A 12296-nucleotide genomic window follows, 5' to 3' on the forward strand; every position below is an offset into this window, starting at 1 on the left:
TTTAGGTGTGTCTCTCACTGCATCTTAATCAGTTTCTGTTTAGGTGGGGGCAGGGGGATGGCAATTCTTTGTGAGTCAGACAGTCTGTGTCCTGTGTCAGGGTTCCCCCAGAACATGGAGCTGACAGGTAACAGTCACATCTAATCTTTCACTTGTTTTGCACTGCACTCCTTTATGGAGCTCCACTGCTCAAAATGCCTTCTGCAACCATGCTAATTCTGAAGGAAATACTTGTACCTGTTCTCTGAAACAATTAGCAGAGTTATATGTTTAGAATTGCCTCCCAGAATATTTTTAAAGGTTTTTTTCTCTTTCTTATGAAGTTTGCCCAGAATTCAGCAATACTATAAATCAAACACACAGGATAGCTTCCAGTTTCAGTTTGTGGCATACTTTATCCTTTCTTGCCATTCCTTAAAGGTATATTTACCTGTTTATAAAGAATCATTGCCAGTTGCCAAGCACTTTACATACTTGCAGAATGTATTCCACTGGCATCACTACCATCCATTACTTCTGAAGTTGCTGCTTATTTAAATCCCTGCTCATACTACAGTGTCTCCTAAATATTTGTTGCTAGGGCCTTCAAGACCTGCACTGTGGCTTCACAAAAAGAAATTCTGCTAACCCAATTATAGTACAGGTGACTGGCAGAGGAGAGACTTGGTTAAACCTTGAAGAGAGTTTGTTCTGCAGAGAGATCAGATGTGAGGATCTGTGGACAAGCATACAGAATATTTAAGTGATTTGTTTTCATATTTGATTACAAAGCTTACAGTTATTAATTGTAAGTGTAACTCTTCTGCTGAGCACGTCAGCAGTAACAAGGGCTGAGTTCATTTTCAGGGATACTGAATATATTTTACCTTCGCTCAAGCCCCACCCAGTTTACCTGGGAAACACTATGGATTTTTAGGGTGTCCAATAAAATCAACAACCCTTTTCTCTCAAACACAAAACCCAGATTTATTACAAAGCATAAAAAAACCCAAAAGTAATCACTAACTATAATTTTAAAACACTACAAACTACAAAACAAAGTCTATAGGTGGCACCCTCCCTGCAGGGTCTTTACTCATGTAAAGTCTAGGACTTAGGACTCCCCAAAGGGTAGTTCAGGGGGCCTGCACCCCTATGTCTGCACTTCAGCAATGGGCTGAAAAAGGGGGACCCACACCAGAGAGTCCAATGAGCTACTCCATAGGTCCACTACACCGCAGGCAGCTGCTAGAGATCGTAGGTCTTTCTGCAGTGCAAAGGGCCCTTCGTTGCTCCCTGCAAAACTATAGTGCTGATCCTCACTTCCACATAGATTTGAGTGGTGAAAGTGGATTTCAGGGATGAAAAGCAGTTTTCATCAGCATATTGTACCACAAAGGTTTTAGTCCTAATCTTGGCTAGGCTGGGCAGGAAACTGCAAGAGAACTCAGAGAAAAGCCAGCCAAGCGGCAAAAGAGACTGACCAGCAACCAGTGCTGAATTGGTCAGATCACAGAGCCACAAAAGCAACGTGCCAGGTCCAAAATGGGCCAGGCTCCCATAAAACAAATATATAGCAGGGCTCAGCAATACAACTCTGCTGAGACACAACCAGTGTAAAATAGGGCTGTGCAAAATTTCACTGGGTGTTTCATTTCGATGTTGTTTTGACTTGTTTCAAGCTCAAAACAGCAAAATTGAAATGAAACAAAAGGCTTCAAAGCAGCCTCAAAACAAAATGCTGGCACTTGAAATGTTTCAAAAGTTTCAAAATGTTTCGAGTTGCAAAGCTGGGTTTGCTTGCAGCTAAAGAGAAACTAAGGAGTGGGAGGGGAAGTGGGGGCATAGACTGCTCTGACATTAACATGTGTAGCTGGCCAGTGACTGTGATCCTTCCCTGAGGTTCCTTCCAATCCCAGTGCTCTGGGGGAGGGACAGAAACACAGCGGTGACTTAACACACACAGTCACACATCACAAGTTTTGCTTGTCAGCAGCTTGAGGTGCAGTTTCCCAAAAACCCTTCCACCTATCTCCCTGAAACTTGAAAGGCTTTGTGGTGTCAACAGGGGCTACTGTACCTGCAGTTTTCACCATGCTGTGCCTTAACACACACATGTGACATGAATTTTGCTTTCAAGACTTTGAAATACAGTTTCCCAGAACCCCCCCTGCACCTGTCTCTTTGAAACTCTAGGCTTGTAACTTCTAATTGCACAGTTGTTTGGGGTCTGTCAAGGCTGCCATTTTGATGCATCATATACACGGACATTTCTCCCTCCTCACCGTCCGATGCCTCTTGATCAGATTTGTTCTCCACACAGAGAGTCTTCTTGAAATGGTGTTTTCTCTCTGACTTCCTAACATACAGTTCTAGACTCTGATTATTTGCAATAACAAAGGCGGTCATGTACCCAACTTTAGCTGCCTGCTTTTTCCTAACAAAAGTGTTACAGGTTTTCCTTACTTTATGAAGTTAGGGGTGACCCAACCTGGAGACAGGCGGGGAGGCTGGAAGTAGCTACAGGGGTGCCAGCAAAAAACCTCTGCCAAGCAGAGGCTTTTTTTCTCTAGTGTCCCCTAGCTCAGGGCTGGGGGCTGGTCAGAGCAGGCTGGGGGCAGTGGTGGAGCGGGGCTAGCAACCAGAGCCACACCTCCTGCAGGGATAGGCTGGCTTGCAGAGGGGCAGCCCAGGGCAGGGCCTACAGACAGTTTACAGAGGGGACTCATGGGCCACCTGGAGTTGCCTGGCAGGCTGACTCTGGCCCCTGGCCTATATTTTGCCTACCCCTGAGTTAGGGGCACATCTGGCTTCTGAAAAACTTCCATTCAAGCTAATCTATGTCTGATATCATTATGGCTCTTTTAAAGATCTTCAATGAGCTTACTCCCTTCTAAGAAATGACCGCTGTTTCCATACTCCAGCTTCATATGGAGTAGGTAGCTAAATAAACATATACACCAGCCATGTGTGTTGTTCAATCTGATTGTAAACGGAAGAGCAAAAATACCTATACTTTTTATACGTAGGCATATTTGACCCAGAGTTTCATAAAAGAAATTGGTTTTTAAGCACTCATAATACTATTTGCTCATTTTTATTATACCCATAGTTGGCATAGGCTTTTTTTTGGCTAGGCATAATTGCACACAGCTGTTGCCTAGTAGCTGTTCTAGTGTCATTCCTGTCACTTTTTATAGTGGTCATTGATTTAGAACAGAATAAAAACAGTAGCAGCAGCAGCAAACTCTGTTGTTGAGAAAGTTCTACTTTTTGAGTAATTCAATCCTGTCAGGTTTGTACAAATATACATTTCAGACACACAGAACCAACAGAGACAGTTCACTCATTGCCTTTAGCGCAGTAATACCTTTTGTCAATTGCTGTGGCCTACTTGTGTGATGTTAGCTAGCATATTTATCATAAGGAACTGGGTTTTTTTCCCCCTTTTGGCTTGGATTAGATTTATTTTCATTTGCTTTGTTTGTCAGTTTTCAGATGCACAACAGGGTGTTCAGGCCTTGGATGCTGCTCCATATGTCTCTTTGCTTTAATAAAATGCGTTGATATTTCTTTAGCTATTTTTGTGGGCCTGATACTACCAATTTGATTCATGTTCAGTAAATATTAGTAAATAAGATTGCTTGTAAAGATTACTGTAATAAGATCACAGAAAATAAGATAAAGGGACCACTCATCATGAATAAGGGTGTCAGATGTAGATCCTATAGTAATGTACCTTGGCTAGACTTTCCCTACCTAGCTATATATTTAAGCATAAATTTACTGTAAAAAATGCTCTATTTTTGCAGGCACTGAAGACCCACAGCTACCATTCACTTCAAAGGAACGTGCAGGTATTCAGCACTTACAAAAATCAACCAATTTATTATTAGATGCTTAAATATGGATTTAGGCATTGGAATTGAGATACCTGTATTTGAAATCATTGCCTCTTAGGCACACTTGCACTTAGCATTATTCTCATAGGAGCACTAGAGGCAGTATAATTCCTTACTCATTCAGAAACTTGAGACCATGCTTTATCCATGAGATGATAGTGCCTCCCACGTAAGAATGTATGTGAGAAACATTTTTGTCAGGTGCTAACTCAGGACAGCAACTTGCATTTTACTTTGCAACCTTGCAAAGTGATTTTTCACAGCTCTCACCTTCTCCCTTGAAATTCTTCCACTTGTATTCAAACTTTCCGCAAGTCCTTCATCACACTGACAGAGAGCAGGCATGTGTCTCATATTGTATCCTGTTTGTAGGCAGGATTCTCTTTAAAGCCCTGGCATAAACAGGAACTGATAGTGATTGATGATGAATCACACCAGCCCTTGAATTTCTTGTGCACTAAAATTAATCTTCCTACTATTTGCATGTGTGAACCCAGGCTGTGGTATCACAACTATTGACCTGTGCTGAAGAGCAGCACAATGAATCATAAAGTACTTTATAATAGACTCTGTTGGGACAATTTTCTTGTGTAATCCCTTTTTGATTTTTTTTATAAGGAAAGAAAGTGATAGTTATGTATATAAGGAATAAATATTAATGCATGCTTTATAAAAATATTCAGAGGGCTCAGTTAGCTAAGGAAAAAGGGCTATTTTCCACATGAACAGGTTTTTTGTTTGTTTGTTTGTTTCAATAATGTCATCTCATTTCAGCTTTAAGATTATGTCAAAAATTTGGACTCTCATTCAATAAGAGATTGCTGCATTCATTCTCAGTGCTTCCTGCCTGCATATACAAGTAATTTAGTAATGCTATAATTTGCCAGGTTTGTTTAGCAGACTTTTGAATGGCAGGTATGCAGTATAAATGTTGGTACTTTGAGGGAAAGGGATCTCCCCACTCTCCCCCATCTCCTGCACAACACACACAGTATTACAGATTTTGTTCCAAATCTTGAATCTGAGCAGTACTTTAACTGATGATCAACATTAGTCTACCATGTTCTTCAAATTATGTTGATTTTAAAACAAGGTGAAGCCATTGATGCTATGGGTTGATATTCCTTTTTGTATTGGTTAATAGCAGTTAGCAGACCAACTTATAATGAAGGTGCTTTGATAAATCTCAAATATTTGTGATTGTAAGAGAATGGACTGCATAGTCCAGCAATGATTTCTGTTTTCTCTTGTCTTGTCTCCTTTCCAATTGGCAGCTACAATTTAGTCAAACACAAATTGCCTGCTAGATTCTCCTGCTTAGATGAGAACATAGAATGATTTTTTTAATTAAAATTAAATAATCACAAATGTAATTATTCTTCAAGAGAATGAAACATCAACATTTTGAAATTTTTCATAACAAGAATCAGAATTGTTTTGTTAGGAACCATTAAATATTTCAAGACAACTCATTTCATTTGGATGAGGTAAAACATTTTGTTTCAATAATTTTGCCTCATTTCTGCCTCTAGATTATGTTCAAAACTATATATAATAAATGATATTTGAATACCATACTAAAGATACATTAAAATAGTATTTTAATAAAATAAAAACTTAAAGAAAGCACTTTGAAGTATAGTTAAGCAAAACATTTTACTGTATCAAAAAACATATTTCAGCCTTATCAAAATGAAATCTTTTTATGTTATTAAAGGAAAAATAAAAGTGTTGAAACAAAATGCTTTGGCATTTTCACATAAAAATTCATAAAGATGAAACATTCCGGGTAAACATTCTGATTTCTGTAATATTTGATGCAAAATGTCCTGTTGAAAATTGTTGACCAAACCTGCTGGTGATTCCCTTTATACTAAATGCAACAGAAATTGTTTTTCCTCATGTTGAATAGAAGGAAAAACCTCATCCTTGTCTAAATATGGCACTTCTGAATTTGTAACATTCTAGAATTCTGTATCATGTAGGAGCTTCTGCATAGAAAGGTCTATTTTACAGAATAAAAACATTGTTATGTTGATTAATATATGAACAAGAATTAAATAATATAATACCATTTATTCTTTCAGTGATTGTGTGTCCTACACTCAAACACAGAGACAAGTTGTGAGATGGAATTTAATATTAATTAAGCAGTGTAAGTATGCAGGATGTCACATTATTACTTCTAATAATTAAAAATATATAATGTTATGGTTTTGACCCTTAAAAAAGCATGCAAGTGAATTAAATGCAATGTCTCCCAGGGACCTACTAGACTGCAAACTTCATTTGAAATTAGAACAAGTATTGAAGTGTAATTCATATGTTAATGGAGCAACATCTTCAAGTAATTCACCCAATAATGAGATGCAGAAATGGTGATCCAGCTTCAAAGGTGGTCCTTATTAAATGTAGAAAATATCCGATGCTCATTTGTACCATGTTTTAATTTGAAAGTGTGGCATGCTATACAGAAAATGATAATATATGACCAGGTCTTCCAGCATCTTAGTGTAAACTGCTGAACACCCTCTTCCCACCCCCACCCCCATCACACACACGTGCGCACCCTTCCCCCCCACCACACGCATGTACATTCTGTTTCTGCAAGGGGTCTTTCTGTGCTTCATGTTGGACCCTTTTGCCCCAGAGTGCCTCAGCAGGAAAATGTCATGTCTTACCACACTTTGTCCCTTTGCCCAACTAGCCTTCAAGTCTGCTTCTTTATGCAATGTTTAAGCATCTTTATTTATCTGGAGAGCCAGATCATAAACAAACACTCTGCATGACGAAGCTTATGCATCTCCAATTCCATTTAGTCTATAAGTTACATTAGTACCCTTTCTACATAATTTCATATTAACATGCCTAACTGCTTTATCTGCAGATAATTGAAAACTGAGAGAAGGGAAGTGCAAAAGTTGCCATTTTGGGACTTACAAACTTCATTGCTAAATGAGAAAGAAAGGTTTCTACACCTCCCTGCTTTTCTGCTGTCTGACACCACCAGGAAAGAGAATCTCTGAATCAGATTCAGCTGAATTTATTCAGGCCAGTGATTCAAATCACCAAACTGAATCACTATCCCCCGAATCAGCCAAATATTCTGAATCTGAAGAGAATATTAGCTACTCCGCACAGGCCTAGAAAACGTGTACACAGCATATGTCCTGGGAGAGCCTGAGCCTCACTACTCTAGTTGTCCTCCTTCCCTTCACCCAGGTCTCCCCTGCTCTATTCAAGGGTTGGGGGAGCAAGTCCTGCACCCTGGCTCAGGCCCTGAGTTTATATGTCTCTCAAGCCCTGCCCCCTTCTGGTCAGGTGGCTTTCTAGCCCTAGTGCAGCTGCCTCTCTTTCATTCCAATGGGAAGCTTACTGTTGCCACCCTGGTTGCCATAGCAGTGTCTTTGTTGTTCCAGGAGGGCCCTGCCTTATCATCCTCTTTCCGGGTAGCTAACCCAGCAGTAGGTACTTGCAACCTATGTGTCCCTAGCTCTCTCTTCCCCTGCAGCCATCTCATAGGCAGTCTTCCCCACCATAGTTTCTAGGGTCGGAAGGGACCTGAGTAGATCATCTAGTCTGACCCCCCGCCATGGCAGGAAAGAGTACTGGGATCAAATGACCCCAGCAAGGTGTACATCAAGCCTCCTCTTAAAGACCCCCAGGGTAGGAGCCAGCACCACTTCTCTTGGAAGTTGGTTCCAGATCTTGGAGGTTGGGGACCTTCCTGCTGCTGCTTCCCCCTTCAAGTAACAGGAGCCCTCCCTGTTGCAGAGTGAATATTACTTCTTGCAATGCTATTAAAATCTGGCGCATAAGAAAAAACCAGCTGACAACAGTAAAAATAAAAGGGCAGAGAAAATAAGACAAAATCACAGTCACAATATTTATGCAACTTCTTTGATTTTTCAAAAAAAGATTCTCTTAATTTTTTCTTGACTTAAGTAGGAAAGTTTCTTAATAAAATTATTTAAATTTTGTTTCTCCAATCATTCTTAAATCCTATGCTTTATTTAAAAACAAAATAATTTGAAAACACCCGTTCCTCCTCAAGTTTTAGTCAATCAATTGATACATTTTTTAACTATTAAAATTTTCAGATTTCAGTCTAGAAAAAGTCTCAGACTTCTTAGTCTCCTTTACGTCTTTCTCAGTGGGTGCATCTACATGAGACATTGCACATTAGCTTAATAATGCTGTGTAGTAGCATGCTGGTCAAACACCATGCTAATAACCTACTTCACTGTGTTATTAAGCTAATGTGCAGTAACCATCACAAAATACCCTTGCACTAGTGCTACTGTGCAGTAACTGTAGTAACTGAGCATTTAGTTAGTACTTTATTAGGCAAGTACTAAACTAAATGCGCATCAATGAAGGTGCATTAATGAATGTGTAGACGTGCCCAGTATTCTTCAAAGTCGGGAGGAAAAAAGAGATCTTAATATCATTGTATAATTAAATTAGGAAAAAGTATCTATGCTCTACTCCTAGCTAGATGAAGAAAAGTCTACCCCTGGGAAAGCTGACTCTCTTAATTACTGTCCAAATTTGATTTGGGTTTTGTTGCTCAAAATAATTTTGCTCCCTAACAATTAGGGAGAACATGTTCTCCAGAAAAGGATTTGAAACACTGAGGAACCTTAGGAAAATTATTCTTATGTTTGGACAAGAATGCATGACTACTGCTTAATGAGGGATGTAAGATGAGGGAAGCTTTGCAGCAGCAAATAAATGGAGTAAAATTGGGTTCTGTCTCTAGAACTGACTGATCTTGGCTTTATTGGCAAATATCATGGAAGTGCCAACTAGCCTACTGATGTGTAGTAATACTGTATGTGATATTTCACTGAAATGAATTTGTCCAAGAAATAGTTTTTAATCTAAATGCAGGATTACCATTAGATTCTTTATCTGTTATCTGACAGTTACAATAAACAAAAGATGCTGATAACATGATTTATGGTAGCGATAGGTCTTCAGAGTAATCTAAGTCAAATTCCATCTTCCTTTTCTCAGTTTTTTGCCCAGGGTGTAGAAATATTTCAATGTACTCTGCTACATTGGTATTACTAGAAGGCTTTATGAACAACATGTTGTCTGATGGGTTAGTTCTAGTTGCAATTAAAAAGCAAGTCATGGAATCAATGGCAAAGGTCAGGTTTAGTTCTACCAGGAGTATCTTTTTCCTCCCAGAAAAACCAAAAAGGCACAGACAGTCAAGCTTTTCTCCTGGAGCAACAATGGCCACTCCAAGAGAAAAATAAACCAGTAATAGTATTATGTTGCTCCTGTGAAAGTTTCTCCAACTTTACATTTTCTCCCAGCTTAACTCCTCCTGGGGACTGGGAGGAGTAGAGCCAGGTGAAAGCCTCTCTGGCTTCCCAAGACTGGGGTTACCCCAGTTTTCAGAAGGCGCTGTGGAGCTGTGGGAGCTTTCTTACTCCCATAGATTAGGAGGTGAGGGGAGCAGCAGCCACCATTTGCAGGCTCTTCCCTAAAGTAGGCAGTTGCTGGCTTTGGGAAGAGGCAAAGAGCTATGCTATGCCCACCATCCAATGGGACAGTGATGTAAAAGCTGACAGCCAGGAGGATGATTCCAGGAAAGTCTCCCTGACCTGGCTTCCAGCTCCTGATGGCTCTCCCTTGCCTTCTCACTGCCCAGCTGAGAGGCAGGAGAGTGATTTAAAAGGCAGTGGCTAAGAGCAGGCTTTGGCTGGGAGAAGGGCTCAGGGACCCCACCACTCAGCTGGGCACTGGTGTGACAAGGATGAGCTGGGAGTGGGAGCCAGAAGGTGTGGAGGTTTTCTTCAGGTTCCACTTCAACTTTTAAATCACTGCTCTTGCCACTGAGTTGTAGAGGGCATGGAGTGGGGGCAAGGGAAATCCAGAGTTACTAGAAGCCAGGCATGCAGAGACTTTTCCCAGTCCAGCTCCTGGCTTTTCTGTACAGCCCACACCAGCCTGTTGACCCCTAAGCAGAGCAGGGTGAGGCAGGCTGCTGGGTCATGGTAATAAGGCTCCTGAGCAGCAAAATGCTCCCACCTCACCCTGTATTGCTCTAGGTTAGTCCAAGGCAGCACAAGGCCTGCTGTGGTTGCTGAGTGATTTCTTCTGATAGAAATGAACATGTATGCACAACCAAGTATACTTGAATCTATTGAGATTCAGCAGCTTAAAAAAAGGAATGCTGGTATCTAAAGGATTTGATGCCCAGAAAAGGAAGATGTGGGAAAACAGAAAATCTGCAATTGGTTAGTAGTTTTGACTGTAGTGTTTGTAAAATTTCATGGGAACTTAAAAGTATTGACAAATTCTGGTCAGTTCTGGTTAACTTGTGTGTGGCAGGTCACTGTTTGTCCTTGCCACTTTAAGGGCCAGAAGGCAGCAGCCGGCAGGTACCTAATTAGTGCAGCCATTTTAGATTCAGGGCTGCCCATATAAACAGGGCAGTTCTGCTGCTGGGGGCCAGGCAACAACATTGCCTGGCTGGAGGTCTAACTGATATCATCTGGAGGTTAGGGAGGAGGAGCTGTAGGGGATAGTAAGGAGGCTCCTGGTCCTGAATGTAACCTAAAACTGCACCCTGCTGGGTGTTAGTGGCCTGGTGGGGTTTCCAGTGGTGTGGGAGCCCCCCAGGAGATGCCAGGCCAGTTACTACCCCAGTGAAAGGTGGGTTGGGTTGCCTTAACTTCTAGCCCCCACAACTGGGTGGGTTACCCCTTTTTTGGAGGGCCCAGAGGGTGGACCCTCAGAGAGAGAAAAAAGGCCATAGACTCAATGCCTGTCTGAACTTCCCCTGACCCCTTCCCATGCTGGGGTCAGGATTGGAAGGGTTGAAGGGCTAGGGGCCCACTGTGAGGAATGCCCAAGAGCTGAGGGCCTGGGATTCCAACTGGTCTGGAGGTGGGCCAGGGCTAGTAGCTGAAGGTCCCAGTGAGGGGATCACATCCAAAGGGGAAGCAGTTCAGGGTGCTGTGTTGCCTGGTATGAAGGCAGATGAGACTGCCTGATGACAGGAATCCAGGTGGGGTTCAATGGTAGGATTCTGGGGCCCAGTGTGGGGGCCAGTGATAATGGGAACATCTAGATGCTATCTGCGAGGCTTGGGCTGTGGTGTAGGGGAGGAACAGAACCACAGATAGTGCCCCCTGGCATTGGGGCAGGAAATGGACAGCCTCCCGCTTATTGCCATCTATTTAACTAATTAACATCTAGGCATGATGGGTGAGAATGTGGGCAGTTAGCCCAGAAGCAGGTGGGCAGGCCACAGGGAAAGTGGCCCCCTGTTACACTGTGCCTTCTGCAACATGCCTTACCCAGACAGCATGAGTTTGAGTTACAGATAAGAACACTTCTGTAGCTTATACTGATATTTTATAAAGGGTCTTGTTCTAATTTGCAATGAAAAGTAGTGTTTTCAAAACTTCCTACAGAAAGGGAAGTCTAAATAAAATGTTCTAAAAATCTGACATATTTCAGTTCAAGTTTTATTAAAAAAAAAAGTGAAATAGCTCAGTGTCACCATGCCTTCCTCTGGAGAAACCCTCTACCTCAGAGCTGAGGTGTCCCCACTATTGAGCAGAGTCTGGAAACCCTAAATGTTCTGGTTCTAGATGGGGTTTCCAGAGCTTCTAGATTCTACCTGCATATCAGGAAACTTGGAAACCTTTACAACTAATATTTCCAATGTCTTTGCCCTGCACCAGGAACCCCAGAAGCTCTGGAAGACCTGAGAAACCAAGAGACCTTGAGAGCTCCTGTTAGACCCAAGGATTTCTGGGTTTCTGGTTCCCTGGCAGGGAGCTTAGAACCCCTAGAGGTCCTGAAATCAAGCTGTCATTGGCAACTTGACTTTTTTTTTTCATATGAAATCTTTCAAAGCCACATTGTCTCCAAGAAAAGATTTCCAATGAAAAACATTTCCCTGGAAAATTCCCAACTTTTGTGTTCAGGGCAAGTCTAATGACTTGGAGAGTGCATGCATGAGATATATCCCACCAAAAGGAGATCTGTCTGGGATGGTAGAAAGTGTGGCTGATTCTTCACCTGATAACACTGGTGCATTCTGAAGAGAGCAGATGCTGCACACTGAAACAATACAGGAGCTGCTCCTTGCTGGCCTACATGAATCAGTTTGTTTCTTTTATTTATATATGCAGAATCTCCTGAGTGGCTGTTGTTCAGACACTGTCCATCATGCCTAGATGTCTGTCCATCATGCCTAGATGTCTGTCCATGACCCCAGCCCAGCTCTTCCAATGTAACTGTGGCTTCAGCTGGTAAAATGAAAACAAGTTTTCATAGATTTCATCGTCGTCAGGGTTGGAAGGGACCTCAGGAGATCATCGAGTCCAGCCCCCTGCCCAAAGGGCAGGAAGTCAGCTGGGGTCATAGGATCCCAGCAAGATAAGC

The 12296-nt window shown here is 41.8% G+C and overlaps 1 long non-coding RNA gene across 1 annotated transcript in view; it reads right to left on the reverse strand.

The window, feature by feature from the left end:
* The window catches only part of LOC109312224, a 21251-nt gene extending 13054 nt beyond the window's left edge, over positions 1–8197 (reverse strand). The window contains exons 1-2 of the long non-coding RNA XR_002101755.1: positions 8063–8197; positions 552–559 (exon numbers count right to left, since the gene is read on the reverse strand). This is a non-coding gene — a long non-coding RNA (uncharacterized LOC109312224). The remainder of the gene's footprint in view (positions 1–551; positions 560–8062) is intronic.
* Positions 8198–12296: the final 4099 nt, after the last annotated feature.

Source organism: Crocodylus porosus, unplaced genomic scaffold (genome assembly GCF_001723895.1).
Source record: "Crocodylus porosus isolate Cpor-Errol unplaced genomic scaffold, CroPor_comp1, whole genome shotgun sequence".
In the NCBI taxonomy this organism is placed as follows: Eukaryota; Metazoa; Chordata; order Crocodylia; family Crocodylidae; genus Crocodylus; species Crocodylus porosus.